Source organism: Canis lupus, chromosome 23 (assembly GCF_048164855.1).
Source record: "Canis lupus baileyi chromosome 23, mCanLup2.hap1, whole genome shotgun sequence".
In the NCBI taxonomy this organism is placed as follows: domain Eukaryota; kingdom Metazoa; phylum Chordata; class Mammalia; order Carnivora; family Canidae; genus Canis; species Canis lupus.
The window spans coordinates 24973665-24979664 of record NC_132860.1 but is presented as its reverse complement, the minus strand read 5'-3'; positions in this window follow the sequence as shown (position 1 = coordinate 24979664).

Below are 6000 nucleotides of genomic sequence, written 5' to 3'. Positions count from 1 at the left end.
AGTTCCATCAACTTTTATTTTTTATTTTTAAATGTTACTTACAGCATAATTAACATACAGTGTTATACTAGTTTCTGGTGTACAATATAGTGATTCAACAATTCTATACATTACTCACTTGACAGATGTACTCTTAGTCCCTTTCACCATTTACCCATCCTCACATTCACCTCTCCTCTGGTGACTATCAGTTTGTTCTATATAATTTATGTTTTTATTGTTAAAAATCAAAACAATAGGTAGAAAAAGCAAAGAACAAAGTTATTTGTAAGGAATTCTAGTAGATTCCTCTGGGCTACAGTCTGTGTTTCAGTTTCATCGTCCACTTAGTGATTCTCTCTACAGTGCTATCCATTCTCCTAATCAGTACATCTATACTTTTTAATCTTAAAAATCAATATGCTGAATTCCAAGATCTTTGATTGATTATTTTAAAAAGATATGTTATGTACTAATTTCTGAGTATGTCAGTTTTACTTATTACTAAATTCTTGTCTGGTGATCTTCAACTGTTTTTCTCAGTTGTAAGCTATTTGTTTTTTCAGTTTAATATCTTAATTTCAAGTTGTTAATATTTAACATTTGGTGATTCATGTTTATGTTTGGGGATTTACAGCTGGCCTGTCTCAGAGTGCCTGTCTGTTAATTGCAATATTTATCCAACAAAATGAGACAGATGTTGACACACACCCAACCATGGTTGATGCATTGTCTTGGTCATCTAGGCTTTGGGGATTTCCTTTGTCCAGGTGTTTTCCCTGCTACCAGAGTAATTTCCTGCCTTTTCCCCAAGTATAATGGGATTTTCCTGTCTTGTACTTCTTTTGCCTCCTCTTGCTCCAATGCTAGAGGTGAAGCCCAAGGTAGGGATATAAAAAGGTCAGCCATGCCCCTTTACCATTACAGACTTCAAGCCTAAAGCAGAGAATCTGGAGAATAGGTAAAACTTTAACCTTGAAATTCAGCATGCAATTTTAGATGACTAGAATGACTTTCCTTATAGCTGGAAATCATCAGGGTACTTTTTATTTCTAATTACCAAAAGTAAAAGTAATGTAATATACATGTAATTTGATTCATAGAGAAAGAATTGATCCTTGCATTAGGTTGGAGGAGACAATGCTTTATGTTTAACTAGCTGTTATTGCTTCTGCACTTTGTGAGGAGGTAGAAGGTGTTGATTATCTTCTCATATATTTATTTGCCATGTCGATGATTCTCCATATCAGATTTCTCATATTGTGTGTTCCTAGACCGTGCATGCATGTACTGAAAATTTAGGCCTAGGACCATGGTATGAATATTCAGGGTAATCTTCCTTGGGTGTCCAGAGAAAAAATAGGGGGATTATTCTTTGATAGGGGAGACAATTCCTCCAATAAGGAGGATGGAGGAGTGGGTGGGAGCAGATACAGATATGTTTTTATATTCAGTGTCTTGAATTTGTATGAGTTTCCAACTGATTGATTCTGATTTAGTAGGCAAGGTTTTCTGCCCAAAGTAAGTAACTAGATTCTGGAATCAAGGCTGGAAGTTTGGATAGGGTGTACATATGAAGTGTTAATTAGGTAGAGTGAAAGAGTGAGCTGACTTGAGCAAATGTGTAAAGTTGCTGGGCTCTGCTAACAGTCTAGGTTGGTAATTATTTTAGTGGCACCATTTTGCTCTCCAGGTGATCACCCAAATATGGCTTTTGTTTTGTTTTATAATAATGTTGAGATGGACCAGATAGAATGGAGAAAAAGATTTGAAGGATTTGAGCATACTTAAAAGAAATGTATATTAATGAAGGGCAATAGAATATAAAGTTAATTAAGAAAGAAAATCATAGAGTGGAGGTTTAGAAGGGCAATTGTGGTATTAGTAGATTAGCAGTTTGGGGGAAATTAGTACACAAATACAGTCCACATACGGTTGGGCAAGTAATTGTGGCTAGGCAGTGGGATGTTTGAATTGGTAAACTTGGAAGTTGAGAAAGGATGTGATTGTAGGAGTGCACAACTAAAGTAGAGTGAAGGGAAATGCAATTGAGATCAGAGGAGGAAATGATTTCAAGAGCATAAGGTGAAGAATTGGTTTTCTAGATGGATGTTGAAGTCCCTCTGATATGAGTGCAGAATTTGCATGCATTTGTTTATGAGAGAATCCAGAGGATCTTCAGTCTTGAGGAATAGGAAAGGTAGATAACTTGAGTCTCAAAGCAGTGTTAGATCCTACACTAAAGTGAATGAACATTAGTCTGGAACAAAATTATTAAAGAAAAATTTCTATCAATAATAAATACTACATGGGCCTAGAAACATTGCCATAACAATATTTAAATAAAATTCAGGACACAAATGCAAATTTATATATAAACATGTTCATTACAGAATATTTTTAACAGAGAAAAACAGCAGCTTTATAAATATTAATAATATTGAAATGGTTAAAAGTATTATAGTATGTCACCAAGGTGGAATATTTAGTCACTCAAATTTTTCAGGAAATATTTATAGACTACTATGTGGCACTGCCTCAGACTAGAGACACATGCAGCTGAATTAAAGGAGCTATATGGTATACAGGACATTTGTTAAAACTGGGAATATTTATTACCAATTGTTAATTGAAAATTCCTACATTAGGAAATTAAAGTGTGCCACGTGTATAGTTTTATCTTATATAAATCCATGAATAAAGAAAAATCTTAGAGGGTCTTCAATGAACATGTTCCATTGAAAATCCTTGGATGATGGACTCAAAGCATTAGTTGTATATACAAAATAATATAAATAAATTTTCAGTGGATTTTATTTATTAACCTTTAATCATGGTGTGGGCAACACAGCACTTAACATATGTTTGTTGAATAGATGGTGAAGCAATAAATGAATGGTTGAAAGAATCTACAGGATTCTAGCTCCTGATATGCTTGTGTGACCTCTGGAAGTCAAAGCTGAAGAGGATGAGCTGGAGTGAGGTGTGAGGCCTTGAAGTTCCCTAACCACAATCCTAGTCTCTGCCCTGCTGTCTCCCCTCTAAAACCTCTCACCCACCTCTTTTCTTCTCCCAAGTTCATATAGCCTCTCAGGGATACTTTTCACAGAGGGCTTCTGGCATTCAGACAAGGAAAGGTTAAGAGCTTATTGTCACTGTCACTGGCAGTAGAGGAGATCCTAGGGGAGAAGAAAGTCACATGAATAAGTCTATGGTCTCCAAAGATGCTCAGAGAAAGAATAATTTGCCTTGAAGTTCCTCTTCCAGCTTGGTCCCTTGGCCACTGCACACAGTCTGCTGGTTGTGGGAACATTCTGCCATCCAGGCAAGGACATAGCTCCAGTATGTTGTTCCTGATGGCTGTGATGGACTGTTTGGAGTGAGGAGAGATGTAGGTTGGTATTGATTCATGATAGCCTGGTTCCTCTCTAGGCCCTTCTGTTCATGGGCATCAATGGTGGGGTCTGACTGAGTATGGGGATACAGGAGGTGAAAAACACAGTTTATTGATGAGAGACGTAGGAATTATGATGGATTGTTTTCACTATTTGGTAACACTTTAGAGGCTGTATTTGGAATTCTCCATCCCCTGAGAGCAGAGGCAGAGAGGACAGACCGAAATGTTTCTCTAGACACCCTGTGGCATAGCGGAAATGCTAGTGGAAGGAGAGGCAAGAGACCTCTTGACTCATTTCCTCTGTGAACTTGGGAAAATTGCCTTTCCTTCTGTGCCCTTGGTAAAACGTTCTATGAGAGGATGATTCTAAAGCAGAGGTTGGTAAATCTTTTTTGTAAAGAGCAAGAGTAAAAGTCTTAACCTTCAAACATGGTCTCCATCACAACTACTCTGTCCCATAAAAGCAGCCCTAGACAATATGTAAATGTGGGGAATGGCTGTATGTCAATAAAATCTTATTTACAAAAATAGGTGGTGGGCAAGATTTGGCCCACAGGCTGCAATTTGATGACCTCTGGTATAAAGTGCCAACCAGAATTGATGTTTTATATCTCTGACTCCCATTTGGGTAAATCAAGAGTGGAATTGGTGAAGCAGGAGTGTTTTCCTATGAGTTGCATTTCTATGAAAGTCCTGTCTTCTGGCAGTGGTAAGGGGACTATAAGCCTGGAGACAGGGGTAAGGATGGAGTAGCCTCTGGAAGCTCCACCTCCTTGAAGAAACTTATTTGATGAGAGGAGAATCAGTGTACTGAATGAAGATTGGCAAATTTATGACATAGATAAGTCATAACTTATTTCTGTGAATGAGTATGTTTGGTTAATAATGGTGTGTGAATTGGGTGAGTATATACGTGAAGAAAAGTTTAAAAGTGTGTGTGTGTGAATGTATTCACAGTGAAAACCTATTTGTATGACTAGTGAAAATGTGTGTTAGTGTGTTAATCTTCATCAAAATTTGTATAAGTGAATATGTGTGTGGTGGCTGTATAAATAAATGTGTATGTTAAAATGTACCTGAATGGAAGATTGTGTGTCTGTATGTGGATTTGTAGCAGGCAGAACTGGATTTTTTTTTTCAGAACTGGAATTGAACCCAAGTAGGTCTGGCTCTAAACCCCTATTATTTTTTCTTTATCACATTGTCATGCATATCTTAGATATTATGGAATAAGTAGGAGAATTAGAAGAGACTGGAGAGGAAGCCAAAGAAAAGTGGCTTAGGTAGTCAAAACAACAAAATGGAAGTTTTAAAAGCTAATGGAAGCTTTGATTCCAATCTTGGATTCAAATATCAGCTTATCTACTAACAAGTTGTTTGATTTTGGACAATTTCTTGTCTGAGAGTCAATTTCTTCATGCATGAACTGGTGATACATTCAGTTTCATAGGTTTGCTGTGATGAGTAGAAATAATATATCTAGCAGTAGGTATTTTATGATTGCTATTATCACATAAAAATATTAACAGAAATTGGAGATTCCTAATAATAACAACAAATTAAAAGTAACTTTAGATTTGGCAACCGTTTAGGTAATAGATATTTTAGAGAAGGCAGCCTTAGCAGCATATTAGGGTGATAAGTAAAGTGGCTTTGGCAAAGATTAGGGGGTGTTAAGAGAATAGAAAGAGAGAGCACATGCTTTTTTCTGTGAAACTGAGGCGAAGGGGGAAGAGACAGTTGAACATATTTTCATATGAAGGAGAGGAGCCAACAGAAAGGGAGAATTTGAAGTTACTGGAGTGACAGATTTGTGGGGAGAAGTACTTAAAGAGAAGGTTGTGGTCCAGTGTACAGATGGACAGCTGAGCTCTGAATAGGAGGAAAAGGTGATTCAAATATAAATAAATTTGTGGACGGCAGACTGAGGGTGGGAAAGTTAAAGGAATGAAAAAAATAGATGTTTTTATTGCTTTTCTCCTTGAACCAGGAGTCAGGAAAACATAATCATCTGATGAAGGGGGACCAAGGTGGAGTAGGGCAGATATGAAGTGATCCTAAGGATGCTATGGGTAGCCACATTCTAGCTCTACCATTTACTAGCCAGTGGCCTTGGGTGGTGGCACTATTGAAACTCTCTAAGCTCTATTTGCTCCCCTATCAGTAAAATGGGAGAAATGGCTGTAGTTATCTTAATCACCACAGTGTGAGATAACATACATGCAGCCTTTAGCACACAGACCCTCCTAATTGATCCGCCTCCATTTTCCAACCTGTCTCCTTCCTTTGCACCCACTTTATACAATGCTGCTGGAGAGAGCTACCTAAAATACTAACTTCATCATGCCATTCATGACAAATCCTTCAGTGGCTTTTACTGCTTCAACATAAATTCTAACTTCCTTATACTGGCACTCAAAGTCCTCGGTGATTTGGCCCCCACCTCACTGCATGACATTATTTTCTTGTATTTGGTACCATGCCTTCTTTGCTACGGTAATTGCGAATCATTGTAATTTCCTTCTAGACTCTTATGTTCTTTGGGATCTCTGTGACTTTGTTCATGTTATTCCCTCCTCAGATGACTTTGAAAAAACATTACGTCTTCAAGATTCCACTTAGGG